This window comes from Pimephales promelas, chromosome 21, assembly GCF_988280905.1.
Source record: "Pimephales promelas chromosome 21, fPimPro1.hap1.1, whole genome shotgun sequence".
NCBI classification, from domain to species: Eukaryota; Metazoa; Chordata; class Actinopteri; order Cypriniformes; family Leuciscidae; genus Pimephales; species Pimephales promelas.
The window spans coordinates 17,293,873-17,315,233 of NC_142789.1; the positions used below are offsets into that span (position 1 = coordinate 17,293,873).

At 35.8% G+C, this 21,361-nt stretch overlaps 1 protein-coding gene across 2 annotated transcripts in view; it reads left to right on the top strand.

Moving 5' to 3' along the window:
• cdh4 (cadherin 4, type 1, R-cadherin (retinal)) overlaps window positions 1–21,361 on the top strand; it is a 258,635-nt gene that overhangs the window by 17,628 nt on the left and 219,646 nt on the right. The window contains exon 1 of one of the 2 annotated variants that reach the window (XM_089125293.1): window positions 12,773–15,602. The exons of the other annotated variant lie outside the window; for it this stretch is intronic. The gene's annotated coding sequence lies outside the window, so the exon portion shown is untranslated. Of the gene's footprint in view, window positions 1–12,772; window positions 15,603–21,361 lie in introns of those variants that run through there. 2 annotated transcript variants of the gene reach the window in all.

The window sequence follows — 21,361 nt, forward strand, 5'->3', positions numbered from 1 at the left end:
TGTTAAATTGTTGTAATATTTCACTAAATTACTGCTGCAGCCTTGGTGTGCAAAAGAGACTTTTAGAAAAGAAAAGAAAAAACACAATTAAAAATGTGTACCAACCCCAAACTTTTAAACAGTTGCTTATATCATTTTTCTGTTAAAACGTGTGCATTATTTGAACTGTAAAGTTGTTCTCATCATTTGTACTGTAATTTTAACGATTTGACACGTTTTATATAATTTAACACAAAAGTTTAGTAAACGATTTAACATTTAACATGTATTGTTTTGCCACTATTCAATTACACTGTAAGTTCCCCAGTTTTTTTTCCCCCCTTCGAAATTAATATTTCTAGTTATCAACATTAGGCCACAAGTGTGTTGATTGAGCTTAATTTGTAATGAACCCAGAATACTGCTTTCAAGCAGCCCACCTGTTTAAAAAGGCTCCTCTATGAGATATTTCATAGACCTATATAATAACTCAACACAATGCACAAAGATGCACAGATGTTCAGACACGTGTGCAGTGCATACACACAAACCCAAATCCTTGCAACCCCTATGAATGTGCTATTAAACGGTTGAATTCTGTGATAACATTGTGTTTAGATCTCAGGAGAAATGCCTATCACAGCTGAAGCAGCAGGAAACTTTTATTCTCTCCAAACATCAGAACCGGGAAAAAAATTAAATTTTCCCTGTCACCTCCTATGGAGTTACAAAACTGAAGGTTCACTTTTATGCTGCAAACAAAGCTTAGAAAATATGCAAACACATACAGTTAGTGGACAGAAAAGTGCACACAAGACCCTTGCACACAAGCACACATCCATTCAAAGACACACTCTGTATTAAAGACACAAACACCATCACTGGTCAAAAGGAAGTGCTGGTTACTTCCTGATCCTGTGGCCTCTGGCTTTTTGTATTTCTTTTGCTAATTTTTTTACAGGATTTTTATCCAATCCCACACACCTCTCTCTCCCTCCATGTATAAAGGCAGTAGGGGGCGACAAGTGGCGTGTTTTTATTAGTGGATCATCGAATGAATCACTGATTCATTCAAAAGGCTGATTTATCCAGGAATGAAACACACGGCTATCCCCGTGCCCCAGTGTGCACACCTCCTAAAAAGTAAGTGAAATTAAAATAAGTTTGTACTAAAGTGCTATTTCCGGTCAATTTTCAAAGTGGCTTCAAACCACTGCGCATTTGTAGAAGGATTCGGAAAAAGAACTGCATAGCAAGAGCATGACGCGAGCACAACAGGCTTTTAAAGGGAATGAGAGATGAGACTCTGATTGGTTTATTGCATGTTATGCCCAAAACACATCCATTACTCATTAAGAGAATAGGGACAACCATTTTAGACCATGCGCCTTGCACGCCGACCCTTTTTCCTAGTTAAACTAGCAAAAGTGGATACGGACATGCTCTAAGTGGAGTTGCGGCCTGCGCTTTAGACCATGTGCTTAGATCGTTAAAATAGGGCCCTGAGTGTGTTCATGATTCAGTCTGAATCATTCGGACAGCTCATTCAGTGATTAATTTGAAGCACATTCTACCTTTTTACAAGAGTAACCGGATATTTCAGAAAGCAGTGAGCAAAAATGAACTGGATGAACTGGATATTTACTTACAGTCAGTTGAAACCAAACCTGCAAATGCATCCTGATTTGGTGAAGATGAAGTAGCTCTTTATTAAGTTCTACTCATGCAGGAGTAGCTTGTACTGCAGTTACATTCGCCAACTAAAAGACTATCATAACACTAACAGTGCAAAATACAATGTACCATGGTATTACCAATTAGTTATTTTAAGTGCTTTTGGATGTTATAGACAGTAGACTACATGAATATGGTTTTAATTCTATCCTATTATTTTGTTTTCATGTCATGGTTTACATTAAAGAGGACAACTATAACTTTAGAGTTTTAATAATCATTCTACAACCCCATTTCCAGAATAGTTGGGACATTTTGTAAAATGCCATACAATCAAGAATCTGTGATTTTGTTAATTATCGTGATCCTTTATTTAAGTGTAGATTTAAAAGAAAACTTAATTGTATTTTGTAAATATGAACAAATTTTGAGTTTGATGGCTGCTACACACTCCAAAAAAGTTGTTACAGAGACATGTTTACCACTGTGTCACTTCTCCTTTCCTTTTTAATTACACTTTTTAATCATTTGGGAGTTGAGGATACTAATTGTTGGAGTTTTGCTAGTGGGATATTTTGTCTGATTCAAGACAGCTGCTTAACAGTGTGTGGTCATCATTGCCTTTTCATGATGGGTCATATCTGCCTCCATGTCAGTGGTGCCTTCACACAAATGCAAGTCACCCGTGCTGTTTGTACTGATGCCCGGCCCCCAATAACAGGACAGATGTTTGCTTTTGCACCTGTCTCTGATGAAAGTCTGGATGATCCCTTTCGTCTTTGGAACTGAGAACTCGATGTCTGTTTTTCCCCAAAACAAGCTGAAACATGGACTCATCTGACCACAGTACACATTTCCACAGATAACTATAACACAGATATCTCCATATATAACTGATGTAAAGCTTTTTCTTGTGTAACAGAGATTCAAGTTGCATTTTTTGACTGTGTTATGTGAAAATGGTTTTCTAAAGTACTCTTGAGCACATGTGGCTGTATTTAACAGAGTAGCATGATGTTTCTCATGCAGTGGGGAGCAGAGGTCTCCTGCCTTGCTTGCCCTATACAGAGATTTCTTTGGATTCCCTGAATCTATTGAATTCACAATAGTATGTATGGTAGATGGTAAAATACTTTTTTTTTTTTTTTTTTTTTTTTTTGCAATTTTGCAATTTTGCATTGAGAAATGTGAATTGAAACATTTGAATTGTTTGACAATACTCTCATGGTATTTGACACAAAGTGGTGAGCCATGACTCTTTCACCCAAATAAGATACCCTCATATTATCAATTCACCTGCTCATTGTGGACTGTTTTATTTATATATGATTAGGAAATATAATTATGTTGATCAGTGAAAACATTGGAAAACTTTTCTTTGTACGTTTGTCAGTTAAAAAAAAAGGTAGAAAAGAGAATGATCAAATCACAGATTATGAATTTTATTGCATTTTTCAAAACGTTCCAACTTTTCTGGAATCGGGGTTGTAAGTCTTTGAGAATAGGGAAGTCAACATCAGAACTAAAAGTTTTTTTTTTTTTTCTAGCTGATGAGTGATACAGTCGATGAAAGCTAATCAGAATCCACCTGACTTTAGTGAACTCCAGCATTTAAAGTAGGCAAATAACAGTTGACTAAAAAAAATAAATAATAATAGTAATATTTTTTTAGCTTGAAGTGTGACTAGGTTGCTTTATCTAACTATTGGCTTCCATATTTGGAGTAGCTTGCCCTACACTGCTGACATCAGATCAATGGTAGCTTGGTTGCCCACAATGCCATATTTCTTTACACCCCCTTGGCAGCAATGTAACATGCTTAACTATGCATAGACATGGATGTTGACTCAAGAATCACGAGCAAATCACCTACTTAAAGAGCACCATAGTGTGTGCCCTCGGGATTATGCAGCTGTCTCGTGTCTTTGTGTGAGAGAGAATAATTGTTTTTTCTCTAATTACGAACGTGAGATGTGGCTGCTGGTGTGGTTGTTTCACAGCTGCCATCTTTTCATTCTTTTTGGCACCTATCTGGCTGAAAATGGGATTTACTACCATCTGGATGTGTGGTTTATGCTGATGAAACAAAGTTGCTCAAGTGGAATTGAACATGGTTCCTGTAAAAACATTCTCAGTGTATAGCAATAAAAAGATATGTTAGTTTTTCCATAAACAATTTGTCTAACTTTAAGGGGTGAAATCACTAAACAAATGTGGTATTTTAGCACAGAGATCTGTCTTATTCACTAATCAATAGCAGTAAAATTTACTCAGCCAGGAAATGCACAAACAAGAAAATAATGCTTGTTAAGGTTTCCGAAAACTCTAATTGTTATCGTTGCGCTATTACCACCTACAGAAAAGCAGATGGCAAACAGAATTTTACTGAACAAGGCAACAAGCATGAACCATGTGTTAACTAGTCACAAACCTGATTTAGTTAAGCGGTCAGAGTAATCTGTATGACTGATAAAAACAATGATTTTTGCTGCATTCCTGTTTTCGGCAGTGTTTTAGCGAAAGTATCGCTAGTATTTAGTAAAAGTTGAATTTTGCTACTCAAAATATTAGATAAAGCGGCGAAAGATCACCGTAAATGACCCTGAGCACCTCATTTGTTTTGATGCGCTGCTCACTTTTAATCTGTAGAAACAGTAAAATGGCACAATTATGTCCTACTGTATGTAAACCGGACTGCCGCCATTTGAATAACACTGCATTGTAAGGTTCATCAACATCTATATGTAAATCTTCTTTATTTTAACTTTCGGTTAGAGTCCAATTCTTACTACTAACTAGTTGCTTATTATCTTGCATATTATATAGATATTGGCTGATTAATAGGACTTATAAAGCACATATTGATTCCTTATTCTGCATCACCATAATATTCTACAACTCTTAATCCATCATAACCAATTCCTAAACTTAACAACTACCTTACTAACTATTATTAAAGCTACACCGTGTAACTCTTTAGTTTATTCTTAGCTAAAAATACTTAGTTCTTTCAAAAATATATGTGCTCATTAATGTATATTTATTTCATTCAAGTAATAAAGTATTCTTGTGAGTGTATAATATGCCATTGAAAATACATACGGGTAAGGGGTTCTAATGTCGGTCGCCATGTTGCCCCTCCATCTTGAAAGTACATTAGCCAAATCGGGACACACACGTTAATTCAAGCTTCGCCTTTCGTGTTTACGTTTGAGTTTACACTCATGGACGAGGTCGAACTGGAAGCCATGTTAATCTTGGACTACATTGGCCACCGTAGGAGTTAAAACGAAATCGGAATTGAGAGGAACAGAAACTAATATTCACTGGATGGTTATGTACCTTTTCACGACTAGATGGGGGTAAAAATCACACGGTGTAGCTTTAAGCAATGATTAGGAGTTTATTGAGGCAAAAGTTGTAGATGATAGTTAGATATAGTGAGAATTTGAACCTAATCTAAAGTGTGATAGAACTTTCTTCTAAAGTAGTTGTATCAGTGACCTTTGACCTTTGACTTTTGTTTGCAAGCACGGCTGTGAGCCAGCGCCCCGGTCCCAGGAGTTACTCGTGTGTCACCAACAGTAACCCTTGTCAAAGTGATGGTGATGGCCCGAGGGGTCTCTGCCTCAGTGACAGCTGACAGAAGAGTGCAGAATGAAGCTGGGCCCTGGGAGGCCAGCCGTGCTTTTCAAACAGAAACAGGGACTACAGGTGTCAGAATCCATCTGTCCAATATGATAACAAGTCCTAAGTTACACTCTAGCCTGTTTATCGGTTGTTTAGTGTGGTTCCACTGCCTAATAGGGATAATAAGCTATTTAAACCCATAACGTCCCATAACATAAAGTACAGTATTTTAAGGTATTTGTAGAAATACATTAGCAGAAACCTTATTTTGTATATGAAGAGTTCAGATGCAAAATCCTCTAAGTGCCATTTGAAATTTTCTTCTAGAATGATCATTTTTATCAAGCTTATACAGTATATTTAAGTTCAGTAATTTCACTTAAATGATAATTAATAGGTAATCTTCATTGAAATTTAAGTGAAATTACTGAACTTAAATATACAAGCTTGATAAAAATTATCATTCTAGAAGAAAATTTCAAATGGCACTTAGAGGCTTTTGCATCTGAACTCTTCATATATTCATATGCATGTATAATGGTATTTGATGCCATTAAAATGAAAATTCACTCAAAAATCTGTCAAAACCTGAGTGAATTTGAACTTAGTGTTTCATGAACCAAAAGTGCCCAGAGTTGGGAACTGTGGTGGAGGGCACGATTTGAATTTAATATAATGTGTCTTTTGATATTGTGATTACAGTGTCTTTTGGGGGATCTCATGTTTGAACGCCTCCATGCCAAACCTTATTTAGTTTGTATGAACATGCAACCAAGCGAAACACTGATTTGTTATTTATGAGGCTCATCTCAAGACCTAGTTATGTTCTGTTTATTTGATTTATTGGCTCAGACAGTAGTCTAATAAAGTCTGAGGATTCTGTGTTAATCTTCCTGTTTGTTTGTTTGTTTGTTTGCACTCACATGTAGTTTTGTTTATGATTGTTTAATTATTTATTTCAGTTTTGTCTGTGCGAAAACTCTTTTACTTAAAATCACAAACAGCAGCTAAGATCATACTCAGCTTTCAGAGTTATATTATATTATATTATATTATATTATATTATATTATATTATATTATATTATATTATATTATATTATATTATATTATATTATATTATATTATATTATATTATATTATATTATTTAGGGCTGTCAATATTAACAAATCCTTAATATCAATCCTCGACGAATTAAAATATTTGAACGGAAATAACGGAAAAAAATGACTGAGCGTGAAATTGGCTAACTAACGTAATTTGCGTCAAGCAGTTAGATGATCTTGGGAGTCGAGAGTTTATCACTTTGACTGAGCATCTACAATGACGCAAGCACCGTAAATTTCTATTCTAACCCTTTAACCCGATTTTGCTTCTCTGTTTGAGATCAGATCATTTTAATATTCTAAACTTTTAGATCCAATGATCCAGTAAGCGAATTCATTCAAACAATTAGTCCAAAACAGAGATAATGTAAAGAAAACAAATACATTAGCGAGCCACCAAAACGTTTACTCAGCCAAATACAGCGAAATCTAACAATAGAAGGACAAATTTACTGATGATTTTTTTCTGGTTCTTAGTGAAATAGTTCTGTTTAGTTGTAATTGAGTGATCCGCAGGGGGAGATTATGCAAGTGAACCTTCACAGACCCCATTAAACAACTTGACAAGTGCAGTTTTTTTTTTTTTTTTGCCTCTTTTGTTATATTTTCAGTTTAGACAGGAATTTGAGGAAGGACCGGCCAAGTTACTGTCTTTAAGATGAATGAGAACGCTAACAGATAGCTGTCTCTAGGTATTAAAGACCAATTGCTTTTGCAAGTCCGAGATATGTGGTAGTATGAGCAGGCATCAGAATATGTTGTCCATTTTCCCTGAAAAAGGACTATAAACTTTAAAGGTGCAATCTGCTTAGAGTTATTTTTTGTCAGTTTTTTTGGAGAAAGCTAGTATATAGATGGCCTCGAATCTGACAGGCATGGTCTAGAAGCCACAAAACTCCAGTTTTGATGTCATATGGTCTTGAGTCATCTTTAGTACATTGCCAAAGATGACGAAGGATGAAGGGTGCTATTTTTTGCCTCTGGGTTACTCCATCTCTTTGTCTGTCTATCTTTATCTGTCTATTTATATTTACATCCACATTTGATTTCCCCCTTACTGGCTGTATTTCTGTCTTGGATCAATCGTCTAACCTTCGTGTCCATTATTAGAGCTCCCATTCACGTGTGTTACGTTACATATGTGATAAACATATGATTCAATTTTTTTACTCACAAAAACTAGTGTCCAACTGTCCACCTGCACAAACACCCCAGCAAGGGCAAAAGACGTGCCTGACATACAGAAACGTCATTTCACAGACTGAATGTATTGAAGCTATTTAAATGACTTCATTAACTCTTTGAGATTTCATTAGCTACTGCCACTGTGCTTTCGGCAATGTCACGTTTGGTTCATTTGGTAAAATGTTCAGTCAACAAAGGGAACATCAGGGTTTAAATGCACCCATTTCTTTAGAGACAATTACTCTGTGAAGTGCTTTTAAGGCTAATTCTGAACAATCTTAATGTCTCTCCTAATGAGATGATGTTATTTTGCTAACAGTTTTCAGTGGCATTTACCATATGTGCTGTAAAATATTTAAACTATAATTCTAAAAACCAACTAAACTATACAAAATGATCAGGTTATGAAACAAATGCAAGTCACAAATGAGTCTTTACATCATTCAGAAGCAAACAAAGCAGCAATGACATGCGGGAGATGTGTAAAAAGGTTTTCTATAACCAAAAAAAAAAAAATGGTCAGGGATAAACATAGAGAGATTCTGAGGGGCAGGGTGAGGTGTGATGTTTTCGCTCTGAAAGTCAAGGCCGTACCGGCCTGGCCTGACAGAGCCGTTTATCACACTGTCCTCTGGTGATGGATCTTAGATTGCTTCACTTGGCTTGTATTAGCTTCAAGGAGGCTAAAGGGGCTGTATTAGACACACATACACAACGGTGTGAGAATATGGACTAGCACACGTGCAAAATTAACCATATGCTCAGAAAAGCCAAGAATAATAAACTGTTGCTATGTACTCAGCCTTAAGTTTTTATTTATTTATTTATTTATTTTTCTGGATGCATGTATGTATGGATGGGTGGATGGGTCAGTAATTTTTTGGAGCTTAAGTGTCCTATTTAATGGTTCTGCAAAAATTATATATAAATATATATATATATATATATATATATATATATATATATAAATATAAAATCTAAATATATATATATATATATATATATATTCCCCTTTGGAACATTTTATAGTTGAGTAAAACATCCCATTTAAACATGCACATTCATACTTTTAAGCAAATAGAATACTAAAAAATAAAAATAATACAAAAAAAAAAAAACTTAAACTAATGACTACACTTGCACATGCCAACACCTGAGCAACTAGGATTGTCTTTTTTCAGTGTCAGTGACTAAATTCTTTTTAACAGTGAGTGAGCAAGCTGAATAGAACCAGTGTTTTTCCCAGTAAAATCATTCGATCCGTCAGTGTCCGGTTTGATAACTCTTTGTTCATGCTTATTTAGATTAGTGCTGGTCATTCTAGGTCCATGACGTGGAAGGCTGGGCCACCAATCAGAAATTCCTGTTCTTAGGTTTGCAGTGGCCAGCTATTTCTGGTAACAGTTGTTCATGTGGAAAATAGCTGTAGAAAAAAAGAATAGCGAGGCCTTCATCTCCTACTACTGCTAGACTGTACAGGAAAAATGTTTCCTCAGGACCCAGGTCATTCATAAATATTAAAGAACATCTGTCCCTCAAAAGAAATCATATGCCTCCATACATTGCATATATATTGCAGATTATGGTTTAAATCTAAAGGAATTCAGTGAATGGACTCACATTCTGTGTGATGGATTTAACTCTTATTGAATGCAACAGTCCGGTTCTGGAAGTAAAATAAAATAAAATTTCAATTTTGCTCATAGAGAAAGTGTTTTTAGCAGTGATATATAAACATAACTGTTGTTTGATCTAAGGTATATCCCGCAGAATTCATAATACAGTATTGTTCAATAAAATAAACACACACACACAGTCACTGTTTTGGGTCAGTGTTAATTATAAACCATCACTGACCAAGAACAACCAAGTAAGAGTTAACAGAATATGGATCCCATAATAACTTTAATTGATTGCTGCATACAGTGTTGGCCTCATCTACCTCTCTTTTTTTTTCCTTTTTTTTCCATTCTTTCTTTTTCTGCCTTCCCAGAAGATGTGCAGATGTAAAAAGCAGAGCACTATTGGTATGTCTGGATTCTCAATTACTCCACATGAGCTTGGAACAAAATGGCCTCGTAACTGAGAATTGTAATCATTGCTCTTTAATTGGGTTTGAGTTGTGCCGTTTTCTCTGCTATTCACTGGAGAGGCACCATCACTTTTCATCAGCTTGGCCATGTCTGGGTCTGAATGAACGGAATTCCAGTGTCATGGGTCCTTTTCACTGAGGCTTAATGAATGCGTAGAATTCAACTGGTCCTGCAAATAGAACACACGCACAATGGTCTTCCCCTGTAGTAAAAAAAAAAAAAAAAATACAGGAGGCCTTCAATCTACCTCCTCCAAATTGGTATTCAGGTGAGTGTTACTCACTTTAGGCCTGATACAAATACTATTTTTTAGCGTTGAAGCTTCGGTAGTAATCTCTATGTCTGTCCGTTTGCATTTTGATTATTTCGAAAACCGTTCATCCAAACAACTTCACAAGGGAGTGCAGTGTCACATTTAGATTGATAATAATAGGTAAAAAGGATAATACATTTTGTTTCTATTATTCTACTGTCCATTCAAACTTCGCTGCTCTGCGCTCTAGCCAGAGAATTCTTCCATTGCAGGAACACTTTTAGTAGTCCAAGAAGAAGCAAATATAATTAAGTTATATATTATTATGTTAAATATATTTCACCATATAATTAATCAAGTGCGAATGAGAACCGTTTTGAGTGGGATGGCAGGTGTGCAAAAAAAAATAAATGTAACATTCGAATGTCACATTTTCAAATCGAATACCAACCCTCGGGCCCAGCCCTAACTGACTTAGGAAAGGGATTTAGGACTTCCTGCTACCATCTGGCTGAGATTTTCAGCCACAAAAAACGTTGAATATCATGCACAATGTTATACGTTTTAAAAATATTTGTCTCTATAGGTAAAACGAATTAAAGTTGGCACTGATGTCGCTGGGGTGAACAGGTTTAAAAAGTTCATTTTGCCCTTAAAGGTATGTTTATGTAACATAAACTTTATCTTATTTTATTTTGTATTAGTGTCTTCTATGTGCTTTTCGGTTCACACATTTAATATAAAAAATGCAAGAAACAAACAGCAAAGAGAAAGACAAATTAAGTAGAAAATAATTATAAATAATTTGTTAAGACACCAATGAAAAATATAAGTCCTCTCTCTCTCTCTCTCTCTCTCTCTCTCTCTCTCTCTCTCTCTCTCTGTGCGTGTGTGTGTGTGTGTGTGTGTGTATTCATAACTTATCATTCATTACTTCATAACTTAATAATTCAAGATTATTTATAATCTTACTTAATTTTTCTTTCTTTTTGTTGTTTCCTCTTGCAAACATTTTATTTTAAAACTTTTTTATTTGTGAACCAACAAACTAAACTACAGGAAAGTGGTTAAAAAAATGAAACATCAACAGCAAAAACAAAAAAGGAATAGGAACAACAACCATGTAGAAGACACTAATAACAAATACATGTATAAATGAATGGCATGGCCTTTCTGATGATTCTGGATGAAGTCTTGCTGGTTAAGTTAGCTTAAAAAGCCTGATGGGAACACCAGCATCCCATCCCACCCAAAACATATGCTTTTCAGGAGAGTTGGTTATTAACCTCCAGGCTTTTGCCATACAAATGCTCAGATGAGGAATTTTTGGCAACTCAACTTTTTCTCCTCTTTACTTGTCAAACAGGTGTTGCCTGTTGTTAGAATGATGACACAGAGCATATGCTTCCTTCAGACTCGCACCCGCTCCTGAGCGAGGTACCTCCTCACAGTACGCCAGGATCTATTCCCAGTGGGACCCATTACTAATTTTAGCAAAAAGCTGACAGTTTGGTAATCACTGGGGACATTATTAACTCAATGAACTGAATTTTAATGCAGACCCACATAAAATACAGCTCACAGCAAAAGTGGCGTCTGTCTGGGTACGAGCTGTTTTCTCAAAACTGCCCTTGAGTGTAAACGGCACACTTATCCGAAGGTTGCCAACGGTTTAGCTTCTCGAGATTCAGACATAAAGCTGTTCTCGCATTGTCAACAGCGACACAAAGATAGTATCTGTGCTAAGCCCCTCTTGAATGTGTCTCTCATTTTCTCTATGAACTTGGCACGGCTGGATTAGCCAGTGGGTCTAATTTAGCCTTTTTTCGAAATCCTATTCAACAAGACGGGCATAATGTGTGAACAAAAAAAGTGCAAACACTTATACAGGGGAATTGGTCCCAAATCAATTATGAGAATCTCAGTCCCCTTCCTTTCCAAGAGTCCCAGCGCTGTCAGCAAGGCCCGAGCCTTGAGCTAACAGAGAGCGTGATGGAGGGACCTGAAAAGTGGGTGAAAATGGAGGAATGTAGACCCTAGAGAGGGGCTCTGTTTCTAGACACATATAAAAAAGCTTACAAATGAGAGTGGGAGAGCTTAGAAAAGAGTGTTGTATGAGGTTAGACAGGATACTGTTTGAATAGTAAGATGGTTTAACTACCGATCAAAGCAATGCTCATGTAACAATTCCACTACCTTAAAGGGATACTCCACTTTTTTTTGGAAATAGGCTCATTTTACAACTCCCTCAGAGTTAAACAGTTAAGTTTGACCATTTTCGATTCCATTCAGCCGATTTTCTGGTCCCATTGACTTCCGTAGTAGGAAAAATACCATGGAGGTCAATGGGACCAGAAACTGTCTGGTAACTGATATTCTTCTAAATATCAGAAAATCAGCTGAATGGATTCGAAAACGGTAAACCCCAACTGTTTAACTCTGGGGGAGTTGTAAAATGAGCCTATTTCCAAAAAAGTGGAGTATCTCTTTAAGCATTATTCAATATTAAATAATTATTATATTTGAAATATTATATTCAAGTATTTTTTGGAATTAAAGAATTGGCTCCTTTTCAGTTCGTGAATGTAAATTGATGTTCCACATCCCGAATTTGAATGGAAGAGGAATTGAAAACTGAATTGCAATTACAAACAAATTCAACAATGTATAAAGTATGATGAAATAGCTAAACGCACATTTCTGTTGGTTGCATTTTAAGTATTCATTTATTCTTCTTTTTTTTCGTTTTTCAAATTTAGGAACTGAATTGTAATTTAAAAGATATTTTGATTCGTTTTAGCTAGATGATTATGGAAATATGTTGATTGCTGTATTACTTAATTAATGTAAGTACCATCATTTTACAATTTGACACAATCACTGTACCGCTATTCCACTCTTGTGCTTTGTTGTTTGGCCTATGCAGTTTATTGTTACTGCAAATGAAGCATTAAAACCAGCAACCATAAATCATTTGATTTGTTATATGGTAGATGTAGTCAGGAGATTGTGAACTAGAAGTGTCATTGCTGTCATAAATATCCGTGTGTCCTCCATTACCAAAGTGCCCCTCTGAAATGCGTTTCACCTAATCATTGCTCACTGTTGGTGTGTGATTATGGTATATTTGTTTGTCACTGGCCTAGAATCATGCTCATTTATTTAATATTTCACACTTCTTAACCCAAAGCAAAGCCTGTGTGGACTTGAATTGACTTCTCGCTCTCTTCTTCGGTCGCCCTTCACAGAGCTCTGGTCATCTGATGAAGTGTGGCGGTGTGTGTTTGTGTGTGCGCGTCTGCCTCTCAAAGTGGTCTGTGATGCATGGCGACGCCTTAATTCGATATTTTGGTGTGGGTGGGTGTGTGTGTGGCGGCGAACTGGGCCAAGAGAAGTGAAGAGAGAAGGAATAGGCAGTGAGTGAATTCAGTCGACTCAGCAGCATGTGTCGAATGGAGTAAATTAGATCTAAACTGAGAGGGAGAGTAAATGAGAGAGGAGATATTTTATTAACAGTGACCTTATTCTGGCTACTATTACTGTCTGCTTTGACCTGTCTATGTCCCTGGACTTCAAAGAAAACTTGATACGGCGAAATGGTGAAGGCCAATCTGAGGTTGAAGGAAATAATGGTCTGGTCGAGAATGGCTGTAGCTAAAAGTTCATTTTTGACTCGAATGGCTTTACATCAATTTCTTCCAATAGACATTTTAAAGGTCAAAGGTTACAAGAGTAATGGCCACATGGTGCAATTAATGTTGGTGTAATGGTGGCCACATCCCCATCTCTCTCTGGTAATGGATTTTAAATGATGCTGGTTTCCACAGCGCTGTGGAGAACGTTTCATTAAACTGGGAGAACATGATGAGGATAATTTATCTCATTCTGCTTTTACATTCGTCTGGGATTTTTTTTTTCCCACCCATCTTCAGATGTTCTTGGTCATTCATTTGACTCTTGAGGAATGACTACTGCAGAACACTAATCTTATGAAAACAGTCTATGAACAATGCTAATGACCTTATAAATTATGGCACTCACACATGGTGCAGTCGATATTCAGCGACAAATTTGCTATATTTCACAAGTATGTGCTTGACATTGAAGAATGAATGGCAATGAAAAAAGGCCTAAGCAGATCTCTATTGTAAAAAAGATGAATGGAGTCAAAAACAGAAAAGTGGAGGGCTAAGATATTGTGTCACACGCTGGCAGAGGCTGGGATTATTCACACGGGTGGTTGTTCAGGGGCATGCAATCACTCTGGTGAGATTTCTGTTATTAAAACCATAAACATGCATAAACTATAAAATGTTGGAGTAATATCCATCACTTACAGGTAGCCTATTTTAATAGAAATGAAGCTTAGCTACTGAACACTGCAAATTCAACACGTTTCAGTTCAGCTTAAGTTGCATCAGTTTTACATCTCTGCAACTTCAAAGACAGGCAGGTAACTACATAGTTCAAAAGAGTTTTTTTAATCAGAGAGTCATCTTTCATTTCATATACTGTATATCTGATCATATAATCAGTGACATTTTCAATAATAATTTTGTGTTAAGTCTAAGGCTCTGTTCCTAAAACTCCCTTGACATCATTTTAAGGCATAATATGCATACGTGTCAAGGAAAAGGTAGGTAACTTGTCCAAATTCTAAGGTAAGCATTATATTTATCATGGAGTGACAAAAAACAAAAAAAAACAAAACAAAAACAGAGATAGATATGGTAATATGTTATAGTAAGGTGGAAGTTAAAAGCATAATCAAAGAAGAAATGAGAAAGAAGTGGCAAGAGGAGTGGAATAAAGAAACACAATCAAGAATGTATTACAGTATCCAGAAGAGGGTAGGAGGTATGAGAGAAAATAATAGGAATAAAAGGGAAGAGGACATTATTTGAAGAATGAGATTTGGGCATACTGGATTGAAATAGTATGCTTAAATTAACAGGGAAACATGAAACTGGGATGTCTGTAATATTAACGAAACAGTAGACCATGTTATTATTAATTGTCACAAGTATAAGGAGGAAAGGATGAGGCTGAAAAACTGGTTTAGAAAAGAAAAAAAATAGATTTGAAATGAAGGAACTATTAAAAATGAATTCAGGGCATGTAGGGTATAGAGCGATATTTGTGTTTTTGAGTAAAACAGGGCTTAGTAGAAGGATATGAGTTTAGTTGTCTTAGAAAGTTGTATTTAATGATAATGTATGAATATTAATAATGTTATTATTAGATATTTATTGGTTTTATTATGGATTTATGTATTTATTTATATATTTAGTTTAAGGGTAGTGAGGAAAGGCTATTGTGATTCACACTCCATATCAGAAGGTGGCGGTAATGCACATTTAAAAGTTGTTTGCCAACCACCATTAAAAGAAAAAAGAAGAAGATCATGGAGTGATAATCCCAGAATGCATTGTGCTAAGCTCAGTGAAAAAATCCATCCAAGATGGCAGATGAAACAAGAAAAGGGGGTTGATTACTCTGATATATATATATACGTAGATGGCACATTTGCCCTCTTTAGACACGTCAGCATGCCCACCATCTTGGAACGGTCAACATTGTTGTCGCTCACAGTAAGAATCAATGATGCAACAACATTGCGCAGCTTCAGGTTGTTGAACCGCAGAGATTTAATTTCCAGAAGAAATGGGATAACCTTTCACAGGTAAGAATGTGTTGGTTTGTGTTTGTATATGTATTAGCTCAATATGACAGTTTTTTAAACTATGGAAACTTTTTAATGTCATCTTAGATAACTCCTTCCTCTTGTTCTATTGTGTTTAGCAAAGTAATCTGCTGTCAATTGGAGATATAAATAATCATACAGTGAGTCTAACAACTGTTGCAGACACAAAGCAAACTTGCTCTTGAGTGTTCACAGACTAGCTTTGACCATTCCAATATTGCTAAAAACTTAGTACGTATAGAGGCTATGGTTGATTATAAATGTAATTGAAAACTTTGCAATAAAGGTTCTTTATTGGCATCTATGGTTCCATAAAGAAACTTAATTAATAAGAAGATTATTTTAAGAATTTTGCACTGAAAGATTCTTTGTGGAACCCACATTGGTTCTTCAATGGCATCACTGCAAAAACCTCCTTTTGGGGTAATTATGCATATTGCTGTCTACTATCTATTTGTGTATTTGAGGTAATTTCAGAAAGTTGACCTGCTTTGTGACTATCAAACTAATCTTTAGCTTAGCAAATTGCTAATATCAAACTTTATTGAAATCAATTGAGAACCTCTCTTGTGTGGTACTCTCTTGAGTTCTTTCTTATATGGAATTGAGAACCAGTCACTTATGTGGTTCCTTCTCTGTTGGAATGCTAAGTAGGAAGCGAGGCAGCACCCTAGGTTTTGGAATGTGTATATGTTATATTTTCTCTCCTAGATCTGAGAGAGAAAAAAATATATATATATATATATTTGAAAAAGAGTCAAACTAATATTTAAAGAGACTGCAAAAGACTGGCAATCCTGTTCATACTGAGTTCAAAGTTATTTCACAATACTACTATTACTGTTTTTAATTTGATTTTCATTTATTTTCAAGTCAGCCTTCTTGCAAGCAAAAATTCTCTTTTGTATCACATGTATGAATGCACCGCTTACATCGTTTGTATATCGAAATTGTGGCAAAGCAATTTACAAATGTTTTATGAGGCTGGAAGGGACAGGATAGTGAGAGTGAATGTGGCGTCATCAGCCGGTTACATAAAACATATTTAATGTAAAACAATATACAAGAATTGACAAGAACTAGGGCAGGGAATAGGCTATATTTAAACATAAAACATGCTCTTTTCATCACTGAACAATCAGGCATGTATCAGTTTGAGAACAAACCTATTCAAAAGATGATTTTGAAAGAAGTCTCTTATTTTTGTGGAAACCCTGATACATTTTTAAGGATTCTTTGATGAATATAATGTTCAAAAGAAAAGAATTTATTTCGAAAAAGAAGTCTTTTGTAACATTACCCATGCCTTTACTGTCACTTCTGATCAATATAATGCATCCTTGCTGAATAAAAGCACTGATTTCTTAAATAAATGAAATTTTTAACAATAGTATACTGTATGCATTTGTTATGAGCTCACAAAAGTGTATACAAATGTATATTTGTGCATGCATATGCAATGTGATCTGCATATGTGAACTGACACGTTAATTTGTTGAATGTTTTGACGCTGCTTGAATTCTTTCCATACTGATTAGTTTTAATCATGTCGTGTATTTCCAACTGTTCTACTATCTCTCACATCCACTCCACAACATGCCAATCTACTATTCAGCCCTACTTTTTTCTTTTTCTGTGCCTTTCTTTTTATGTGTGTTTGACTTGCATCAGGCAGCACAGCTGGACTCCTCCTCTTGTTGCACCTTCCTCAGTCGATGCTAAAAGTGAATTTATTCAACATTTAAGACAAGACTTGCATACACCCTGTCATTCTAAAGTTAAAATTATTATTTGTATTTTTGTGGGGGAAAGAAATTAATACTTTACTCAGCAAGAATGCATTAAATTGATAAAAAATACAGTAAAACATTTATAATCTTACTCTATATATATATATATATATATATATATAGTAAGATTATAAATGTCTTTGAATATATATATATATTCAATTAATTTGAATATATATATATATATATATATATAAATATATATATTCAAATTAATGCACTTTTTAAAAATAGTTATATGCATGTATCATCGTTTCCACAAAAATAAACAAAAATACAATGAAATATATCTTGAGAACCAAATCAGCATACAGTATTAAAATTATTTCTCATGTATCATGTGAACATCTCAGGAATAAATTACTTTTAATAAATATTAAAGGTAAGGGTAGGCAATGTTTTTCATAAACACTTTTTGTTATACTCGTTGAAACTTTCTTCACATCCTAATCAATCAATAATAAAGTCTAAATATGTACATATATCATCTGTGGATGTCTCGGGACCAAACAAATGTTCATCCAATCACTGCATTCGGTCTGATGTCTTAACTGTCTGTCAACCTGATTTGCACACCTCTGGGTCCACTCACCCTGCTCACTCAGACGTCACACGTCATTGCATTCTGTAAATCTATACAAAAATGTGTCTACAACTAACACCGAGCACCACAAACAAACAGCAGCCACCACAACTGAGAGAAGACATCCCGTAATGTGATGTATCTAAGTTGTTTACAGTCATTATTATTGTAAAGTCATGTGCTTTGGGACATGAGGTAGTTTAATGCTGTCTCTCGTGATGCTCTGCAGACTCTGCTGTTTGTGTTCATGTGTTTTGAAGGAGGCGTGGCTTTGGAGACACTCTGAAAGGGAGGGTGGGACCTGATGCTTTCAAAGCTAACTTGCTATAGCCTCTCCAATTTACTATTACTGTTTTTACTTTAAACGATCAAATGAATGCAGCTTTGACGAGCAAACAACACAAACAATGGATTAAAAGCCACAAAACTCACATTAAAAAAAAAAAAAAAAAAAAAAAACTAGGCTGACCAATAGTATGCCTTGGCCTCAGTTTATTGTTGCTACAGGACAAAAATTGACAGTGTTTTCTTACTGGCAAGTCCTGAATGAGAAGTAGCTGAAGAGCACTGTTGTTTTTGGAAGTCCTGAGAAGAAAAACTTCTGAGAGCTACAAGTGGAACCTCTCTTTGAACTTGAGGATGGGATTGTCTTGCGGGTTTTAAGGCTATAGGTGATGAGAGGGTGCCTGGGAAACAGGGAGGGGTTGTGTGTGTGTGTGTGTGTGTGTGTGTGTGTGTGTGTGTGCGTGTGTGTGTGTGCGTGGGCACACAATTTGCCCAACCTGACAAAGCTCTCTTTGTTTAAAGTCAGTGCCTATGGGGAGATGTGGTTGAAAGAGACTCTCTAGGAACAGAATTCAGCAAATCTTTGTAGCTATTTCTCCATTTTTATGTTATAAATGGCAGACTGAGTACTGTTTTCAAAGGGAACTGTTTGTGTTAGGTGTTAGACTGTTTGTAATTCTGGTCAAGCTGGTCATGTTAAATTAAATTGTGTTTACACCAATTATGGTATTATGTTTGAAATATGTAATATCAGCTTTGTATTTCCAATTACATATTGTTGATGAGGCATTACATGCGCATTGGATGGTCACTTAAAGGGACAATTAATCCAATAATGAAAAATCGGTTTCAAACCTGTTTGACTTTCTTCCTTCTGTGGAACATAAAATATTTTAAAGAATATTTCAAATGTTTTGTCCATACAATGAAAGTCAGTCCAAAACATTCAAATTGGTCCCCTAAAATATCTTCTTTTGTATTCCACAGAAGAAAGCCATTGATTCACATGCTGTTTACTGCTTTAAAGCAGGGCTCTTCAATGTTTTTTTCAGGGCAAGGACCCCTAAGGTGACAGAGACATGCCCGATAGAAAATGTGTCTAACAGAGCTACATATTAATAGAAACTAACTATATTATAATTAAGATTAAGTTATGTTATGACTGCAAATGCATCACTGTCTGTATATTTCTTTTCTTTATTAAAATTTCAATTTATACATAATAATAGTGCTATAGTTGTCACTGTCATTAGCAATTCTGAGAGTGAATTAACTTCCCAGCGTATAATTTGCCTTCATTCCTTAGCAGCATGAAAAATAATACTTTATTCAATGAATTATAGCTATATAGGCTCAAAGGCGTGAAAGCAGTCACTAATCTTAGTTCACAATCTTACAAAGTTCCATTCAAATCATTAAAGTTGTCTATACACACTGCATAATGAATATCTTACTATCATCTCTTTGTTTGCCAATGAGAGAATGTGCGAGAGCGAGCAGCAACTCATTACTGAACAAAAACTAAACTGCCGTTTTAAAGGTACAATATGTAGTTTTTTTTATTTTTTATAAAATATCCAAAAATCATTTGCAGTTGTGTACTTACAATATCCCAAAACTCTCCATAATATATATATAAATCTTTACAAACCATCCTAATTATCCAAATTACAAACCATCCTAAACCAAACAGCTGTATTATTTTATCCACTGAGCGGAACTGAGTTTCGATCACCTTGGTTTGGCAACCTGTCTGAAAACAAATTATCCGCATTCACATGCTTTTTTCAGTTGACAATGATGTTTATCCTTAGAAAGTTAGCTTGTGTTCAAAATATAAATTATTCCTTCAATACTCAGTATGCATCAAAGAACACGTTCCCAATTATTTTTTCTATAGCCTTGGGCCATTTGTCTCTTTTCTTTCTTTTAATCTTCTTTTTTTTCTCACACAAAACTCCAAAGGTAATTTAATCTATCTTTGAAAATAATAGTGTTTTTTTTTTTTTTTTTTGCAATCAGGACATTCAATTACTATTTTCCTCAAGAAAATGTTCCAGCTGTCTAGCGCGCTCTGTCTAGCCTCGCCACGCTTAACGGTTTTCACAGGTACAATTTCAAGCTTGGCCCAGGCGTATACCTGCAAACAGGTGACTTTGCTCGCAGATGGAGGTTTTGTTTCCCTGGAGATGCTCTTCTGTGTCGTTTGCATCTTAGCCTCATAAATCTTTCATAAAGGATGTCAGTTTTGCTTACACGCAGCCAAAGAAACTGCCCCACTGGATGGAAGAGAATACATGTGCAAAATGCGTGAATCCCACAAACTGTTTTGTACAACGCTGTCGTTTGAGTTCGCTTGGTTTGTGTCCGGCTGAAGTGGCATTCTGTGCACAAAGCAAATACACAAGACCCTTTGCCATCTCGACTGGCGGTCCAAACCAGGAGTTCAAAAGAACTTATGAATAAATGCACTAAGGAAAGAAATAGACTTAATAAGTCTTTTTGAACCATCGCTCTCCCTCTCCCTGCCTTTCTCTCCCTCTCTCTCTCTGTAAAGTGTTGGATAAATGTACACTTTGTTCTTGCTGATGTTTTTGTGCCAGCATTCATGGGGGGTGCGCTGCTATAGTGGCGACTGAGTGTCGGATCCATCGCTCATATTTCTTTGATCATTCCAGCCGCACAAAGCAGATTTCTAGCAAAGTGCTTTGCTAAAAGAGTGCACTTGTACCTGATTCACATTAAGCCGCTGTTATTGTGTGTAAACTTCACTTCAGAAAACATTTTTGGTCATTCATTCATCCGTTCATTGATTGACTCACTCTCTCACTCGCGCCCTGAGAAGCTCAAAGTGTTCTGCTCATTATCAACATGATGTTGTTATTGATTTCTGCCACCAGTCTTGTGGTATACAAATTTAGGTATAAAGTGCAATTAACCTGGTTTACTGCATAGATGCACAGTCTGCCGGGCGCTGGTCAGCCAAGCAAATAGTTTAATCAATATTCTTTACCCTCATTCCTGTTTCTTTTTTAGCTTGTGGATGTGGACGTCTTGGACCGAGTGGCTGTTTTCTTGTA